The 19,139-nt window shown below is 40.4% G+C and overlaps 1 non-coding gene across 1 annotated transcript; it reads right to left on the reverse strand.

Moving 5' to 3' along the window:
• Positions 1 to 1,150: 1,150 nt before the first annotated feature.
• LOC112740101 (small nucleolar RNA R71) lies at positions 1,151 to 1,258 on the reverse strand. Its single transcript, XR_003171037.1, has one exon. It is a non-coding gene; the product is annotated as a small nucleolar RNA R71 (small nucleolar RNA).
• Positions 1,259 to 19,139: the final 17,881 nt, after the last annotated feature.

The raw sequence follows: 19,139 nt of genomic DNA on the forward strand, positions 1-19,139 counted from the left end.
TCATATCTTGTGATTTCTTATGAATCAAGTCATTAATTGAGATTTTAAAAAATCAAATATTTTTCAAAACTAATTTCAATCATATCTTTTCAAAAATATCTTCTTATCTTATCTTTTTTAAAAATATCTTTTCAAAATATCTTTTCTAACTTCCTAACTTCTTATCTTTTCAAAATTTGTTTCAACTAACTAACTAACTTTTTGTTTGTTTCTTAACTTTTTCAAAACCACCTAACTAACTCTCTCTTTCTAATTTTCGAAAATATCTTCCCCCTTTTTCAAAAATTTCTTTTTAATTAACTAATTATTTTTATTTTTATTTTTTTTATTTCAAAAATTTTCGAAAAAAAATACTAACAATTTTCAAAAACCATTTTCAAAAATCACTAACTCCTTTTCAAAAATTTTCGAAAATTTCCTCCCCCATCTCATTCTATTTATTCATTCATATCCTAACATCTCATCTCACATCTCTTCCATCCGTACAGTTGTGTTTCTTCCTTTACATCACATCCTTTATCTCCCCATCTTCTTCCACTCACATAGGAATCCCTATACTGTGGTATAAAGGATCCCCATTATTATTATTATTTTTCTGTGCCTTCTTCTTTGTCATATGAGCAGGAGCAAGGATAAGAACATTCTTGTGGAAGCAGATCCAGAACCTGAAAGGACTCTGAAGAGAAAATTAAGAGAAGCTAAAATACAACAATCCAGAGATAACCTTTCAGAAATTTTCGAACAAGCAGAGGAGATGGCAGCCGAAAATAATAATAATGTAAGGAAGATGCTTGGTGACTTTACTGCACCTAATTCCAATTTACATGGAAGAAGCATCTCCATTCCTGCCATTGGAGCAAACAATTTTGAGCTGAAACCTCAATTAGTTTCTCTGATGCAGCAGAACTGCAAGTTTCATGGACTTCCATCTGAAGATCCTTTTCAGTTCTTAACTGAATTCTTGCAGATATGTGATACTGTTAAGACTAATGGAGTAGATCCTGAAGTCTACAGGCTCATGCTTTTCCCTTTTGCTGTAAGAGACAGAGCTAGATTATGGTTGGATTCTCAACCTAAAGACAGCCTGAACTCTTGGGATAAGCTGGTCACGGCTTTTTTAGCCAAGTACTTTCCTCCTCAAAAGCTGAGCAAGCTTAGAGCTGATGTTTAAACCTTCAGACAAAAAGAAGGTGAATCCCTCTATGAAGCTTGGGAAAGATACAAACAGTTGACCAAAAAGTGTCCTTCTGACATGCTTTCAGAATGGACCATCCTGGATATATTCTATGATGGTTTATCTGAGCTATCAAAGATGTCACTGGACACCTCTGCAGGTGGATCCATTCACCTAAAGAAAACGCCTGCAGAAGCTCAAGAACTCATTGACATGGTTGCTAATAACCAGTTCATGTACACTTCTGAAAGGAATCCTGTGAGTAATGGGACGCCTATGAAGAAGGGAGTTCTTGAAGTTGATACTCTGAATGCCATATTGGCTCAGAATAAAATATTGACTCAGCAAGTCAATATGATCTCTCAGAGTCTGCATGGAATGCAAGCTGCATCCAACAGTACTCAAGAGGCATCTTCTGAAGAAGAAGTTTATGATCCTGAGAACCCTGCAATAGCAGAGGTAAATTACTTAGGTGAACCTTATGGAAACACCTATAACTCAACATGGAGAAATCATCCAAATTTCTCATGGAAGGATCAAAGGCCTCAACAAGGCTTTAATAATGGTGGAAGAAACAGGTTTAGCAATAGCAAGCCTTTTCCATCATCAACTCAGCAACAGACAGAGAACTCTGAACAAAATGCTTCTAATTTAGCAAATCTAGTCTCTGATCTATCTAAGGCCACTGTAAGTTTCATGAATGAAACAAGATCTTCCATTAGAAATCTGGAAGCACAAGTGGGCCAGCTGAGTAAAGGGATCACTGAAATCCCTCCTAGTACTCTCCCAAGCAATACAGAAGAGAATCCAAAAGGAGAGTGCAAGGCCATTGACATAAGCGCCATGGCCGAACCTGTGAGGAGAGGAGAGGACGTGAATCCCAAGGAGGAAGACCTCCAGGGACGTCCAGTGATCAATAAGGAGCTTCCCTCTGGGGAACCAAAGGACTCTGAGGCTCATCTAGAGACCATAGAGATTCCATTGAACCTCCTTATGCCCTTCATGAGCTCTGATGAGTATTCCTCTTCTGAAGAGAATGAGGATGTTACTGAAGAGCAAACTGCCAAGTTTCTTGGTGCAATCATGAAGCTGAATGCCAAATTATTTGGCATTGATACTTGGGAAGTTGAACCTCCCTTGTTCATCAATGAACTAAGTGATCTGGATCAACTGACATTGCCTCAGAAGAGACAGGATCCTGGAAAGTTCATAATACCCTGCACCATAGGAACCATGATCTTTAAGGCTCTGTGTGACCTTGGTTCAGGAATAAACCTCATGCCCCTCTCTGTAATAGAGAAACTGGGAATCTATGGGGTGCAAGCTGCTAAAATCTCATTAGAGATGGCAGACAGCTCAAGAAAACAGGCATATGGACAAGTAGAGGACATTTTAGTAAAGGTTGAAGGCCTTTACATCCCTGCTGATTTCATAGTCCTGGATACTGGAAAGGAAGAGGATGAATCCATCATCCTAGGAAGACCTTTCCTGGCCACAGCAAGAGCTGTGATTGATGTTGACAGAGGTGAAATAGTCCTTCAATGGAATGAGAACTCCCTTGTGTTTAAAACTCAAGGATCTCCCTCTGCAACCATGGAGAGGAAGCAGAAAAAGCTTCTCTCAAAGCAGAGTCAACCAGAGCCCCCACAGTCAAACTCTAAGTTTGGTGTTGGAGAGTCTCAACAAAGCTCTGCACATCTGTGAGGCTCCATGAGAGCCCACTGTCAAGCTATTGACATTAAAGAAGCGCTTGTTGGGAGGCAACCCAATGTTTATCTAATTCTTATTTTTATTGTTTTTCATGTTTTCTTAGGTTCATGATCATGTGGAGTCACAAAATAAATATAAAAATTGAAAACGGAATCAAAAACAACAGAAGAAAAAGCACACCCTGGAGGAGCATCTGCCTGGCGTTCAAACGCCAGAACAGAGCATGGTTCTGGCGCTGAACGCCCAAAATGGGCAACATCCTGGCGCTGAACGCCCAGAACAAGCATGGTTCTGGTGTTCAACGCCAGAAATGGCAGCAAATGGGCGTTGAACGCCCAAAATGGGCACCAACCTGGCGCTGAACGCCCAGAGTTGTGTGCAAAGGCATTTTACATGCCTAATTTGGTGCAGGGATGTAAATGCCTTGACACCTCAGGATCTGTGGACCCCACAGGATCATCCCAGGATCTGTGGACCCCACAGGATCCCCACCTACCTCATCATCTCTCTTCCCATTCATGATCATCCCTTCTGTTTTCCATTTACCACTCACATCCATACAACCACTACCTTCAAAATTCAACATCTTTCTCCCACCCAATCCCACCCATATGGCCGAATACACACATCCATCCATCTCCTCCATATCTTCTTCTTCTTCTTCTATTCTTTCTTCTTTTGCTCGAGGGCGAGCAACATTCTAAGTTTGGTGTGGTAAAAAGCATAGCTTTTTTTGTTTTTCTCCATAACCATTGATGGCACCTAAGGCCAGAGAGGCCTCTAGAAAGAGGAAAGGAAAGACAAAAGCTTCCATCAAGGGTCTATAGCTCAGTGGTAGAACATTTGACTGCAAATCAAGATATCCCTGAGATACATCAGGGGATACATTTTCTTCCACACAATTATTGGAAGCAACTAAGGGTGGAACATCAAGAGCACTCCATCATCCTTCATGAAATCAGAGAAAATCTAAAAGCAATGAAGGAGGAGCAGCAAAGACAAGGAAGAGACATAGAAGAGCTCAAGGACATCACTAAGGTGGATTCATTCCTTGTTCTTACTTTCTCTGTTTTTCGTTTTCTATGTTATGTGCTTATCTATGTTTGTGTCTTCATTACATGATCATTAGTAGTAGTGACTTTGTCCAAAAGTTATAAATGTCCTATGAATCCATCACCTCTCTTAAATGAAAAATGTTTTAATTCAAAAGAACAAGAAGTACATGAGTTTCAAATTTATCCTTGAACTTAGCTTAATTATATTGATGTGGTGACAATGCTTCTTGTTTTCTGAATGAATGCTTGAACAGTGCATATGTCTTTTGAAGTTGTTGTTTAAGAATGTTAAATATGTTGGCTCTTGAAAGAATGATGACTAGGAGACATGTTATTTGATAATCTGAAAAATCATAAAAATGATTCTTGAAGCAAGAAAAAGCAGCAAAGAACAAAGCTTGCAGAAAAAAAAAACGAAGAAAAAAAAAAGAGAAAGAAAAAGAAAAAGCAAGCAGAAAAAGCCAATAACCCTTAAAACCAAAAGGCAAGGGCAAATAAAAAGGATCCCAAGGCTTTGAGCATAAGTGGATAGGAGGGCCTAAAGGAATAAAATCCTGGTCTAAGCGGCTAAACCAAGCTGTCCCTAACCATGTGCTTGTGGCGTGTAGGTGTCAAGTGAAAACTTGAAACTGAGCAGTTAAAGTCAAGGTCCAAAGCAAAAGAAGAGTGTGCTTAAGAACCCTGGACACCTCTAATTGGGGACTTTAGCAAAGCTGAGTCACAATCTGAAAAGGTTCACCCAATTATGCGTCTGTGGCATTTATGTATCCGGTGGTAATACTGGAAAACAAAGTGCTTAGGGCCACGGCCAAGACTCATAAAGAAGCTGTGTTCAAGAATCATCATACTGAACTAGGAGAGTCAATAACACTATTCGAAATCTGAAGTTCCTATAGATGCCAATCATTCTAAACTTCAATGGATAAAGTGAGATGCCAAAACTATTCAAGAGGCAAAAAGCTATAAGTCCCGCTCATATGATTGAAGCTCTGTTTCATTGATAGTTTGGAATTTATAGTATATTCTTTTCTTTTTATCCTATTTGATTTTCAGTTGCTTGGGGACAAGCAACAATTTAAGTTTGGTGTTGTGATGAGCAGATAATTTATACGCTTTTTGGCATTATTTTTAGTATGTTTTTAGTAGGATCTAGTTACTTTTAGGGATGTTTTCATTAGTTTTTATGTTAAATTCACATTTCTGGACTTTACTATGAGTTTGTGTGTTTTTCTGTGATTTCAGGTATTTTCTGGCTGAAATTGAGGGACTTGAGCAGAAATCAGATTCAGAGGTTGAAGAAGGACTGCTGATGCTGTTGGATTCTGACCTCCCTGCACTCAAAGTGGATTTTCTGGAGCTACAGAACTCGAAATGGCGCGCTTCCAATTGCGTTGGAAAGTAGACATCCAGGGCTTTCCAGGAATATATAATAGTCTATACTTTGACCAAGAATTGACGACGTAAACTGGCGTTCAACGCCAGCCTTCTGCCCAAATCTGGCGTCCAGCGCCAGAAAAGGATCCAAAACCAGAGTTGAACGCCCAAACTGGCACAGAAACTGGCGTTCAACTCCACAAATGGCCTCTGCACGTGCTACACTTAAGCTAAGCCCAAACACACACCAAGTAGGCCCAGGAAGTGGATTTATGCATCAACTACTCACTCATGTAAACCCTAGTGACTAGTTTATTATAAATAGGACCTTTTACTAGTCTTTTTGACCATCTTTGGTCTCAGTTTTAATCCATTGTTCATCTTAGGAGACTATTGATCTCGTTTAGGGGGCTGGCCATCTCGGCCATGCCTGGACCTTCCACTTATGTATTTTCAACGGTAGAGTTTCTACACTCCATAGATTAAGGTGTGGAGCTCTGCTGTTCCTCAAAGATTAATGCAAAGTACTACTATTTTCTATTCAATTCTTCTTATTTCGCTTCTAAGATATCCATTCGCACCCAAGAATGTGATGAAGGTGATGATTATGTGTGACGCTCATCACCATTCTCCCCTATGAACGCGTGCCTGACAAACACTTCTGTTCTACATGAATTAAGCTAGAATGAGTATCTCTTAGATCTCCTAACCAGAATCTTCGTGGCGTAAGCTAGAATGATGGCGGCATTCAAGAGAATCCGGAAGGTCTAAACCTTGTCTGTGGTATTCTGAGTAGGATTCAATGATTGAATGACTGTGACGAGCTTCAAACTCGCGAGTGCTGGGCGTTAGTGACAGACGCAAAAGGAGGGTGAATCCTATTCCAGCTTGATCGGGAACCGACAGATGAATAGCCGTGCCGTGACAGGGTGCGTGAGCATATTATTCACTGAGAGGAGGGGATGTAGCCACTGACAACGGTGATGCCCTTGCATACAGCCAGCCATGGAAAGGAGTAAGACTGATTGGATGAAGATAGCAGGAAAGCAGAGGTTCAGAGGAACGAAAAGCATCTCCATTCGCTTATCTGAAATTCCTACCAATGATTTACATAAGTATCTCTATCCCTATTTTATTATATAATATTCGAAAACACCATTATCACTTTATATCTGCCTGACTGAGATTTACAAGGTGACCATAGCTTGCTTCATACCAACAATCTCCGTGGGATTCGACCCTTACTCACGTAAGGTATTACTTGGACGACCCAGTGCACTTGCTGGTTAGTTGTATCGAAGTTGTGACAATTATGAATTAAGATCAAAGCACCAAGCTTTGGAGCCATTACCAGGGATTGTTCGAGCCTGGACATCACAATTTCGTGCACCAGGCATCACCGTTGTCAATGGTTACATCCCATCCTCTTGTGAAAAAGGTCCAAATGCTCTGTCACAGCACGGCTAATCATCTGAGGTTCTCGATCATACTGGAATAGGATTCACCCTCCTTTTGCGTCTGTCACTACACCCAGCACTCGCGAGTTTGAAGTTCATCACAGTCATTCAATCCCTGAATCCTACTCGGAATACCACATACAAGGTTTAGACTTTCCGGACTCTCATGAATGCCGCCATCAATCTAGCTTATACTACGAAGATTCTGATTAAGAGATCCAAGAGATATTCATTCAATCTAAGGTGGAACGGAAGTGGTTGTCAGGCACGCGTTCGTGGGGGAATGATGATGATTGTCACGTTCATCACATTCATGTTGGAGTACGAATGAATATCTTAGAAGCGGAATAAGTTGAATTGAATAAAAACAGTAGTACTTTGCATTAATTCATGAGGAGCAGCAGAGCTCCACACCTTAATCTATGGAGTGTAGAAACTCTACTGTTGAAAATACATAAGTGATGAAGGTTCAGGCATGGCTGAGAGGCCAGCCCCCAAACGTGATCAATATGATCCAAAGTTGAACTAAAAATCATAAGATGTTTAATACAATAGTAAAAAGTCCTATTTATACTAAACTAGTTACTAGGGTTTACAGAAGTAAGTAATTGATGCATAAATCCACTTTCGGGGCCCACTTGGTGTGTGCTTGGGCTGAGCTTGAAGTTTACACGTGGAGAGGTCATTCTTGGAGTTGAACGCCAGTTTGTAACGTGTTTCTGGCGTTCAACTCTGGTTCGTGACGTGTTTCTGGCTAACTCCAGACTACAGCATAGAACTGGCGTTCAACGCCCTTTTGCATCATCTAAACTTGGCCAAAGTATGAACTATTATATATTGCTGGAAAGCCCTGGATATCTACTTTTCAACGCAATTGAAAGCGCGTCAGTTTGAGTTCTGTAGCTCCAGAAAATCCACTTTGAGTGCAGGGAGGTCAGAATCCAACAGCATCAGTAGTCCTTCTTCAACCTCTGAATCTGATTTTTGCTCAAGTCCCTCAATTTCAGCCAGAAAATACCTGAAATCACAGAAAAATACACAAACTCATAGTAAAGTCCAGAAATGTGAATTTAACATAAAAACTAATAAAAATATCCCTAAAAGTAACTAGATCCTACTAAAAATATACTAAAAATAATGCCAAAAAGCGTATAAATTATCCGTTCATCAAGCACCAAGCCATTGGCGCCATTGTTGAAGATCACGATTTCGCATACCGGCTAACATTTTAGCGAATGCCTTGAGCCGAAAGTCGTTGGCTGTCACTTGGATGAGGATAAAAAAGGAGTAGTTGGTGAGTAAGTTTGTGGAGTTTAAGTTAAATATTGGTGAAGTTGACGGAAGAGCCTGTTTGAATCAATTGTGCATTTCAAGTACCTTCATGACGGAAATTCAGAGGGCTCAGCAAAACAAGCAAGAACTTCGGAAGATGTTCTAACTAGTTGGTAAAGAGAGGCAAGGAGAATTCACTAGAGACGGTGAAGATATATGGAGGTATAAGGGGCAAATTTGTGTGCCGAATGTTGGGACTTTGAGGCAAGAATTGTTGTCAAAATCTCATAACAGTGGATTCTCTATTCATTTAGGAAGTACGAAGATGTACCATGATTTGAAGAGGATGTTTTGGTGGCCTGGGATGAAGAGCGATGTAGCTACACTTGTGTCTAAATGTCTAACATGTCAGAAGGTGAAGATAGAGCACCAGAGGCCGTTGGGAATGCTACAACAACTTGAGATTCCTCAATGGAAGTGGAAAGGAATTTCTATGGACTTTGTAACTGGTTTGCTGAGGACTAGGTCAGGAATTGATACGGTTTGGGTGATCGTGGATTGCTTGACCAAGTCCGCTCACTTTTTGCCTATCTGAGTGAACTATTCATTAGAGAAATTGGCGAGATTGTACATCAAGGAGATTGTAAGGTTGCACGGTGTGCCAAAGATGATAGTTTTGGATCAAGATCCCCGATTCACATCAAGGTTTTGGGGAGCTTTTCAAAGAGCTTTCGGTACGAGATTATGTCTCAACACAGTGTATCATCCATAAACTGACGGACAGTCGGAAAGGACTATTCAGACATTGGAGGATATGCTAAGGGCGTGTGTGTTGGATCAACTGGGAAGTTGGGACCGTTACATGCCATTGGTGGAGTTTGTGCACAACAACAACTTTCATGCGAGCATTGTTATGGTTCCGTATGAGGCTTTGTATGGACGGAAGTGTCAGTCTCCACTATGTTGATATGAAGCGGGTAAAACAAGTGTGTGTCGGGGCCAAATTTAGTAGCAGAGACCACTGAAAAGATCAAGCTAATACGAGCTAGAATTTTAACTGCGCAAAGCTGATAGAAAAGTTATGCGGACTAGCGAAGAAAACCATTAGAATTTGGAGAGCGTGAGCATATATTCTTAAAGGTTACTCTGACAACTGGGATTGGAAGGGCAATCAAAACAAAGAAGTTGAATCCGAGGTATATTAGACATTTTGAATAGCTTTGCGATGTGTTCCATGTGTCACAACTTCAAAAGTATACATCGGATGCGGCTCATGTGTTAGAGCTCGAGTCGGTTGAGTTGAAGGAGAACCTAACATTTCAAGTCACACCAGTGAGAATTGATGATACTAGTGTAAAGAAGCTGCATGGAAAGGAAGTTCTGTTGGCAAAGGTAGCTTAGAAGAGAGCTGAAATGGAAGACCACACTTGGAAATTGGAGTTAGAGATGCAAAAGGATTATCCCAAGTTATTCTCAAGTAATTACTAAATTTTGGGGACAAAATTTCTAATTTGGTGGGGTTAATATAAGAACTGAAAATTATTAACCAATTAATTAGCCTAAAAGAATAAATTAAATTGCCCGAAATAGGTTTAAAAATCTAGAAATACAAATTAGAAAATTTAAAGGTGAGATTTGGATCAGGTAGATTTTTTCAAGTGGAAAAATGTAATTTTCTGCAAAAAATTGCGTATCGGTAAATTAGCCGGCAGTACCGGCTTAAGTTAATTCGGTACTGCGTGAGAATAATAAAAACTATAGAAAAATTTAGGAGAATATTCAAATAATTAAAGTTAAAACCGAATGCTAATTCTAAAGGTTTGGCCCAAAGTTGGGCCAAACGAACCTAAAATACTATGTGGTTGGACCGGGCCCCAAGTTGGGCCTAAGGCCAACATATATAAACCACTTTAATAAGCAATTCAGCTCATTTTCATCCACAAACAAGAAGGGAGGCGCTGATATAGAGAAGGGAGAAGAGAGGAGAAGTTACTCTTCACTTTCTTCTTCAATCACTCATATCTTGAGTTACAATGCTCCGATTTGAGTGCCATTTGCAGCCACGCGAAGCTCTTGCTGAGCGTCAGTTCTAACTAGGCTTTGCTGGTAAGAATTCAAATTTCACACTTCATTCTTCAGCCCTAACAATTTCGAAAATTTGGGTATAGTATTGAGTTGGTTTTTGTGATTTTGGTTGTTTAGGTGCCAACCAATAGTGAGAAATTATTGGGTTTCACCCCAATTTGCTGTGGGTAAGGTGAGATTACCCTAAATATTTGTGATTTAGTGTAATTTTGAACTGTAGTATTGATTGTGGTAAAATATATGATGTATAGCTTGTGGTGATTTGTGGAGTTGATTGTGGCCATTGGATTTGTGGTTTGGTGGTTGAAGCTTCGTGAAGGCTTGTTTGGAGTAATTTGGTGAATTTAAGCATATTGGTCAGCCGAGGTATGGTTTATGTTTTCTCTATGTAATATGTAATATTTCATGAAACACAGGCTAGCAGACCTTAGGATAAGTTTGAATTATTGATAATTTATGATGATTGTTGATGATTGTTGATGGTTGATGAATTATGATGTTGATTGTTGATGAATGATTTTGATTATTGATGTTGAGGTTGGATAATGATAATTATGAAGAGTTGGTAGTGATAAATTGATGATTGATGAATTTGATGGTTGAGAATGGTGCAAGTGTGATGAATTTGATGTTTGGGGTTGATGATTTTGAGGATAGTGATTTATAAGTGAAAATTATGGTAAGAGTGGTGATTTAGAATAAAATGGTAAGTTTTGGTATAGGTTAGAGTGTGTTATGGTTTTAGTTTGATTTGGTTTGATGTTTTGGAAAACTAGAGAACTTTATCAAATTTTGTAAAAACTTGTTTTTGATAAACTTTGGCGAGGCATAACTTGGCCTCTGAAAACCCATCTTGGATGAAACTTAATTTAAATGAAAGTTGGATCCGAGAGTTTTAAGATGTTTGAAAAATGGATTGAAAATGTTTCAAAATAAAAAAAGTTATGCATGTTCAAAGTTCATTGGAAAAATATGAAATTCTGCAGCTTTTAAAATTTTCTAAGTTTGTTAAGGCATGCGTACGCAGACCTGTGCATGCGACACGAGCATTGGCCACTGCCAAGTGCTCTCGCATATGTGGGCGCATTCGTACGCGAGAAGGTGATTTTGAGGCATGCATATGCGAAATTTTAACACGCGACGCAGGGATTTCCTTCGGATTGGAACTTTCGCATACGCGGGGGAGGAGTCGCGTACGCGACCACCCATTTTGCAACCGTGCGAATGCGGGATAGGGGCATGCGTATGCATGACCCCTGTTTTGCTGAAAACTTGTTTTTCTTTGTTTTTAAAGTTTCTCTAGCTTTCTAAACTTCTGTAATTGCCATTTAAGATTACTATCTACTACTTGGACTCTATGACTAGTGAAGATGAGATAATTAGTTTAAATTGGTAATTTCTGTTATGGGTGTAGAAGATGGAGACTTAGGTTTCTTAAGTACTGTGGATGGACTAGTTGGGTAAATTAGTGGAGTATTATATTGGTTATGAGGTCATGACGCTGGCGTAAGGACGGTGGTTAATCATGCTTATGTTGAGATGTGAGGTCTATGGCAGAGTATCCCGCTTGCATCCTTTCGTGTCATAAGAGTGTGCCGGGTACTATATCCATGGGGGTACCTGTTCCGAGGGTTACCTGAAACTGTAGGTCGATCTCGGATGAGATCTTCTGTACTGGTCGGAGATGACGTGTCCGGCTGGCTGGTGGCGGCCAGAGCTGTTGTGTCCGACTTGTTGGACTGGCTGCACTTCTGATCTTTGGTCACCGGAGGGTGGGAGGTACCTGCAAGAGACTCCGATGCTTAAGTTAGCACGGGTATTAAGCAGGTTTATTGTAGAATCAGAGTATGAGTTATACCTGGGTGCTCCAGTGTATTTATAATGATGAGGAGTGACCTTTCTAGATAAGATTAGTTATCTTATCTTATCTTATTTTATCTTTGGGTGAGGTCAGCTTATCTTCAAGGGAACTGCCCTTATGCCTGTGGGTTTGGATCGTGTTCCTCTATTTGGGCCCTTTATTGGGCTTTCCTGTTGATTGGCCGAGCTCTTTAGAAGAAGAGGTCGGATAGTCTGACCTGAAGAGGTCGGTCGCTTTGTCGCCAATCATCCCGGGTCGGATAGCTTGACCCAGGGCATGAACAGTGCCCCTGCTTGAGCTCGGTATTCTTTTTTGAGGTTGAGTCCTTTGACTTCGGTCCTTCTTTAGTGAAACCGAGTTCAAGCATTTCGTCGATTTCTTCCTTTTGTAGAATCTTTTGAATGTAGAACGTTTTCCTCTAAAGGCGTGCGCTTTTATACCAGCGCTTTGTTCTTGGGAACGTGCGAGGGTTTAATACCTTCATTAATTGGTATTAATTGCCCCGTTTCGCTCTTCTTCGTAACTTCTCCCTTTACTCTCTCGCTTTCTATTTCTTGCCTAGAGTTCATAGTTCCTTCCCGTGACGCCTGCTTTGCTACTGCTTTTTGTGGAAGAGTGGTGATTCTGGACTTCACCTTCCGCTTTCTGCTTTTGGTGAGTTCGAGGGGTGGCTCTTCCGCCTGTCGCTTCCGCTTTTTTGCTTTCCTCTGTGGCTTTCTCCCATTTTCCCAGGTTTGGTTCTTCTTCTTTCCTCTTTCTACGTCACTTTTGTGTCTGCTTTGAGAAAGTCTTGATTTTGCTTGGAGAAAGTTTGGATCTTTCTGCTTTTGTTGTGCCAAATTGCTGTTGTAATGTGTGTTCTGGGAGAAAGTCTGGATCTTTATTGCCTTTCCTTTTTGTTTGACGTTTGCACGTTATCATCGTTTCTGTTTGTGCTTTTGATTTTGAAGCTTTGTAGTGATGATTTTGTTTGATTTCTGAAAAAAGGTTGTGTCTTTGATGATTTATGCTTTGGCATGTTTGATGTTGGTGATGCTCCTTGCTGATAGACTGTAGGAAGATAGTGGCTTCGATAACTTTGTGTTTTTTCTTCTTCGAAATGTTTGCTATTTGAAATCTTCTCTTTGTTTGGGGGCTGCCGAGACGTAAGCTGTAGATTTTTCCTGAAGCTTTGCTTTGCCACTGCCTCCAAAGGATGCCCCAGGACTTTGGTTTGAGTCTTGGGGGTTTTCCTTTTCTGTTTGTTCGTCTGTATCATATTAGTCGAGTTACTTTGCCCCTCCTCCGAGATATTTTTTAGTAATTCAATCTTCTTTTCTTTTTTATAGGATTAGTTGGCCTCATGTCTTCTCGCAATAACATTGTAGAGGTGTTTTCCAAAGTTCCCGAGGGGATGTCCGATTGGCTGGACTCCCTTGTCCTAATGTGTGTCACAGTTGTGGATGCTGAATTTTGTGTAGAGCTGAGGAAACGTCATAGGATCTGTGGTAACAGTGCTCAGGAGAGGGATTATGAGCTTGTAGCTCCAGACTCTGATGAGAGGGCTTGTTATCCTACTTTCGTCGAGGGGGAGCGTCCCTTCTTCTACGCCTATGAATATTTCTTCAGCCAGTTGGACGCTACTTTTCCTTTTACCGCTTTCGAGACCGACTTGTTGTGGTCATGTAATATTGCTCCATCCCAGCTTCATCCGAATTCTTGGGGTTTTATCAAAATATTTCAACTACTTTGCCAAGAGTTAGGCGTAACACCATCTGAAACTCTTTTCCTCTATCTTTTTGTCTCGGCCAAGCCCGGAGGTTCTTCCAAAAAGAAAGCTTCCTGGGTTTCTTTCAGATCGGCCCAGGGGCATAAAATTTTTGCCATGTATGATGAGTCCTTTAAAGATTTTAAGAATTATTTCTTCCGAATCCGTGCTGTTGAGGGGATCCGCCCCTTTTTTCTTGATGAGAATGACGAGCCTGCTTTTCCTCTAGAGTGGCAAAAGAATGTGAGAGTGCCACGTTATACATAGGAGATGCTTAATGAGGTTGAGCGGGCTTTTGTAGTTGTTCTTGAAGATTTGTGGGGGAACCACCCCATCTGGATACAAAAAGATTCTTGAGTGATCCATCTTTGGTTCGAATTGCTTTGGGTACTGTTTGACTTGTTTTTATACTTGTTTCTGAGCTTTTCTTCTCCTATGTTGTAACTCGTCATTTGTGGTTGATTCTGTATTTTCAGAGATGTTGAAAAACAATGATTCCATAAAGGCCTACAAGAAGGCGAAGAAGGCTGCTGTTGCTCAAAACATCTCGGCCAAGGCGGCCAGAGAGGGGTCTTCTCAAGTATCTGTGAAGCCGCCCGTGCCAAGTTCTCCTGGGCCAAGGAAGGTGATCCCCACTCCTCGAGTTCGTCTGACTGATCCTCCACAGACTTCTGCCATTGCTTCTAGTGCTCCTCCCAACAAGAAGCAGAAAACAATTGAGGCTTTTAACCTTGACGCCCCTGATTTCAATGCAATCGAATTCGTAGATCAGCAAATCGGTCCCTACGGTACCCTCCCCATGGATGATGTGTCAATCCTTCGCCATCTGGATTTTATGACCCAAAACAGTGTTAAAATGGCATATATGGGGGCTGCCCTATACCGAACTACTCAGAATCTTCCTCTCCATGCCACCAAGGAATTTATGGAGGAGGCTAAACAGGAGTTCGACCGAATGAAGTGCCTAAAGGAAGAGCTTGAGGTAAAGGTAGCCAAGTTGGAGAAGGATCTGGAGAACGAAAAGGTGAGTTCCCTTGCTCTGGCGGCTTCTGTACGGTTGGCCGAGGACACAGCATTGAGGCATAAGGACAGTTATGTGACATCTTATCGGGAGGTGGTGCGCCTGAGGGAGGAGTTGGAGAATGCGCGAGCTGATTACTCCGAGCTCCAAGGTCATCTTGTTGGCAGCGTAACTGCTGCCTATGAGAGCTTGAGGGAGCAGGTTCGGATTATTGCTCCCGAGGCCGACCTTACTCTTTTCAGCCTGGATAATGTTGTGAGGGATGGTAAGATTGTCCCTGATGACCAGGATGATGATGATGTTGAACCTCCCCCTGTGTCTTCTGTCAAAGTGTCGACCTCTTCAGTTCCTCCGGTTGTGTCTGATCCGGATTGCCAGATTCTGAACCGGGATGATGGAACCGTGGATGCTGTGCCTATTCAGACTCGGCCTCCTTCTCCCCGTATTGATGCTGCCGGGAAGGCTCCCAATCTTTGCTGATTTCTCTTTGGATATTTGTGTAGTTGGCCCAGCTTGTGGGCTTTTTAAACTCTTTATTTGTAGTTTAGATATTTTGTTGACTGTTGGTATTTCTTTTGTTTGCTTGTTTAGCAACTTTCATTTTGAAAAATAACAAGTAGCTTCTAAGCTTTTGGTCTTGACCTTGAAGCTTTTATAATGTTGTATTTCATATCATGCTTGTTTGCGCTTGTCTTTAGCACTTTTTGAAAATGTCGGAGCCTTCGGCCTCTTTGAATTGCTTTGCACTTGTTGCTTGTGGGTTGGATCTTTTGAGGTTGTGGATGGGCAATTCCAACTTGTTTCTCGGTTTCTCGCTTTCGCTTGTATAACCGATTTCTTTACGTTGGTCCTCTCTAAGTTATTTTATAATCCTCTTTCCTGGACCTTTGTCAGGTCTCTTTCAGGGATTACTTTTATAACTTGTTTGTAGGAGACCGACTTCGTTAGGTCGATCTCTTCTAAGTTATTTCGTAATCCTCTTTCTTGGACCTTTGTCAGGTCTCTTTCAGGGATTACTTTTATAACTTTTTTGTAGGAGACCGACTTCGTTAGGTCGATCTTTTCTAAGTTATTTCGTAATCCTCTTTCTTGGACCTTTGTCAGGTCTCTTTCAGAGATTACTTTTATAACTTGTTTGTAGGAGACCGACTTCGTTAGGTCGATCTCTTCTAAGTTATTTCGTAATCCTCTTTCTTGGACCTTTGTCAGGTCTCTTTCAGGGATTACTTTTATAACTTGTTTGTAGGAGACCGACTTCGTTAGGTCGATCTCTTCTAAGTTATTTCGTAATCCTCTTTCTTGGACCTTTGTCAAGTCTCTTTCAGGGATTACTTTTATAACTTGTTTGTAGGAGACCGACTTCGTTAGGTCGATCTCTTCTAAGTTATTTTTGTAATCCTCTTTCTTGGACCTGTGTCAGGTCTCTTTCAGGGATTACTTTTATAACTTGTTTGTTGGAGACCGACTTCGTTAGGTCAATCTCTTCTAAGTTATTTCGTAATCCTCTTTCTTGGGACCTGTGTCAGGTCTCTTTCAGGGATTACTTTTATAACTTGTTTGTAGGAGACCGACTTCGTTAGGTCGATCTCTTCTAAGTTATAGCAATTCCTCTTTTATAGGGTTGGCCAGACCTCTTTCCAGGGATTTGCTGATAACTTGGGTTGACTTGGTCCGACTTCTCAACGTCAGCCAGTCTTTAAGTTATTATTTAGCAATCCATAAGACCTCGTCAGGTTCTTTGTCAGATCACTTTCGATAACTTCTTACATTATTCTGTGTTCATCTTTGCCGATTTGTAGAAGGTGGTTTTTCTGTCTTTGTTTGGTCGACCTTTAGATGAATCGCATTTTCATCTTTATTGGTCTTCCATCGTGATCGTTGATGAGCAGATAATTTATACGCTTTTTGGCATTGTTTTTAGTATGTTTTTAGTATATTTTAATTATTTTTTATTATATTTTTATTAGTTTTTATTTAAAAATCACTTTTCTGGACTTTACTATGAGTTTGTGTGTTTTTCTGTGATTTCAGGTATTTTCTGGCTGAAATTGAGGTACCTGAGCAAAAATCTGATTCAGAGGCTAAAAAAGGACTGCAGATGCTGTTGGATTCTGACCTCCCTGCACTCAAAGTGGATTTTCTGGAGCTACAGAAGCCCAATTGGCGCGCTCTCAATTGCGTTGGAAAGTAGACATTTTGGACTTTCCAGCAATACATAATAGTTCATACTTTGCTTAGGATTTGATGGCCCAAATAGGCATTCCAAGTCAGCTCAAGAATTCTGGCGTTTAACTCCAAAACTGGCACAAAAGCTGGAGTTAAACGCCCAAACTGGCACAAAAGCTGGCGTTTAACTCCAAGAAAAGTCTCTACACATGGAAGCTTCAATGCTCAGCCCAAGCACACACCAAGTGGGCCCGGAAGAAGATTTCTGTATTAATTACTGATTTCTGTAAACCCTAGGCTACTAGTTCTCTATAAATAGGACCTTATATTATTGTATTTAAAAGGAGAGAAAAGTCTTATTCTATCTTAGACACGTTTGGAGGCTGGCCATTCGGCCATGCCTAGACCTTGTTCTTATGTATTTTCAACGGTGGAGTTTCTACACACCAGATATTAAGGTGTGGAGCTCTGCTGTTCTTCTTGAATTAATACAAAGTATTATTATTTTTCTGTTCAACTCAAGTCTATTTCTTCTCCAAGATATTCATTCGTTCTTCAACTTGATGAATGTGATGATCTGTGACACTCATCATCATTCTCACCTATGAACATGTGCCTGACAACCACCTCTGTTCTACTAGCAATGGCTTGAATGCGTATCTCTTGGGTTTCTAATGTAAGATTGGAACCTTCGTGGTATAGGCTAGAATTATTGGTGGCCATTCCTGGGATTCGGAACGTCTAAACCTTGTCTGTGGTATTCTGAGTAGGATCTGGGAAGGGATGACTGTGACGAGCTTCAAACTCGCGATTGTTGGGCGTGTGACAGACGCAAAAGGATCAATGGATCCTATTCCAACATGATCGAGAACCAACAGATGATTAGCCGTGCGGTGACAGCGCATTTGGAACGTTTTCATTGAGAGGACAGGAAGTAGCCATTGACAATGGTGATGCCCAACATAAAGCTTGCCATGGAAAGGAGTATGAATGATTGGAAGAAGGCAATAGGAAAGCAGAGGTTTAGGAGGAACAAAGCATCTTCATACGCTTATCTGAAATTCCAACCAAAGAATTACATAAGTATCTCTATCTTTATTTTATGTTTTATTTATCTTTTAATTATCAATTCTCCATCACCATCTGAATTAGCCTGACTGAGATTTACAAGGTGACCATAGCTTGCTTCAAGTCGACAGTCTTCGTGGGATCGACCCTTACTCACGTAAGGTTTATTACTTGGACGACCCAGTGCACTTGCTGGTTAGTTGTGCGGAATTGTGACAAAGTGTGATTCACGTTTAAGAGCTCCAAGTCCTTTGGCGCCATTGTTGATGATCACAATTTCGTGCACCAAGTTTTCGGCGCCGTTGCCGGGGATTCTTCGAGTTTGGACAACTGACGGTTCATCTTGTTGCTTAGATTAGGTACTTTTCTTTTTATTTTTCAGAATTTTTAAGAATGAATTCTAGAGTTTCAAGGTGATGCTCTTATCATCACAAAAGCTGATTGATTCTCATCAATTTAGCTGCTGAATGTAATGTCCTGCTGAAGCTTGGCCAAACATGTCTAATCTTTTTAGACTGAAGCTTTAGACTAACATTGCATGATTCCTGGAATTCTTATTAAAAGTTTTGAATCCCTTTATTTTCTTTTCCATATAAATTTCAAAAATCACAAAAAAATTTATAAAATCATAAAAATAAAAAATATTTTATATTTCTTGTTTGAGTCTAGTATCAATTTTTAAGTTTGGTGTCAATTGCATTCTTCCTGCATTTTTCGAAAACATGCAATATGTTCTTCATTAATCTTCAAGTTGTTCTTGATGATTTCATTGCTCTAATCTTTAAATTCTCTTGTTTTGTGTGTTTCGTTGTTTCTCATATGCATTCTCAATTTGTTAGTGTCTCCTATATGAAAATTTTTAAGTTTGGTGTCCTGCATGCATTGTTTATTTGAACTTAGTTACAATTTTTATTGTTTCTCATCATTAAAAATTCAAAAATATTTTCAAAATTGTGTCTTTTCAAGTCAATAATACAGAGAATTGAAGATTCAGAACATTCAGCAGAGGAATTAAATAGAAAAAGCTGGGCGTTCAAAACGCCCAGTGAAGAAGGAAAACTGGCGTTTAAACGCCTGCCAGGGTACCTGGCTGGGCGTTTAATGCCCAAAAAGGTAGCATTTTGGGCGTTAAACGCCAGAATAGATGCC

This window comes from Arachis hypogaea, chromosome 13, assembly GCF_003086295.3.
Source record: "Arachis hypogaea cultivar Tifrunner chromosome 13, arahy.Tifrunner.gnm2.J5K5, whole genome shotgun sequence".
Classification (NCBI taxonomy): Eukaryota; Viridiplantae; Streptophyta; class Magnoliopsida; order Fabales; family Fabaceae; genus Arachis; species Arachis hypogaea.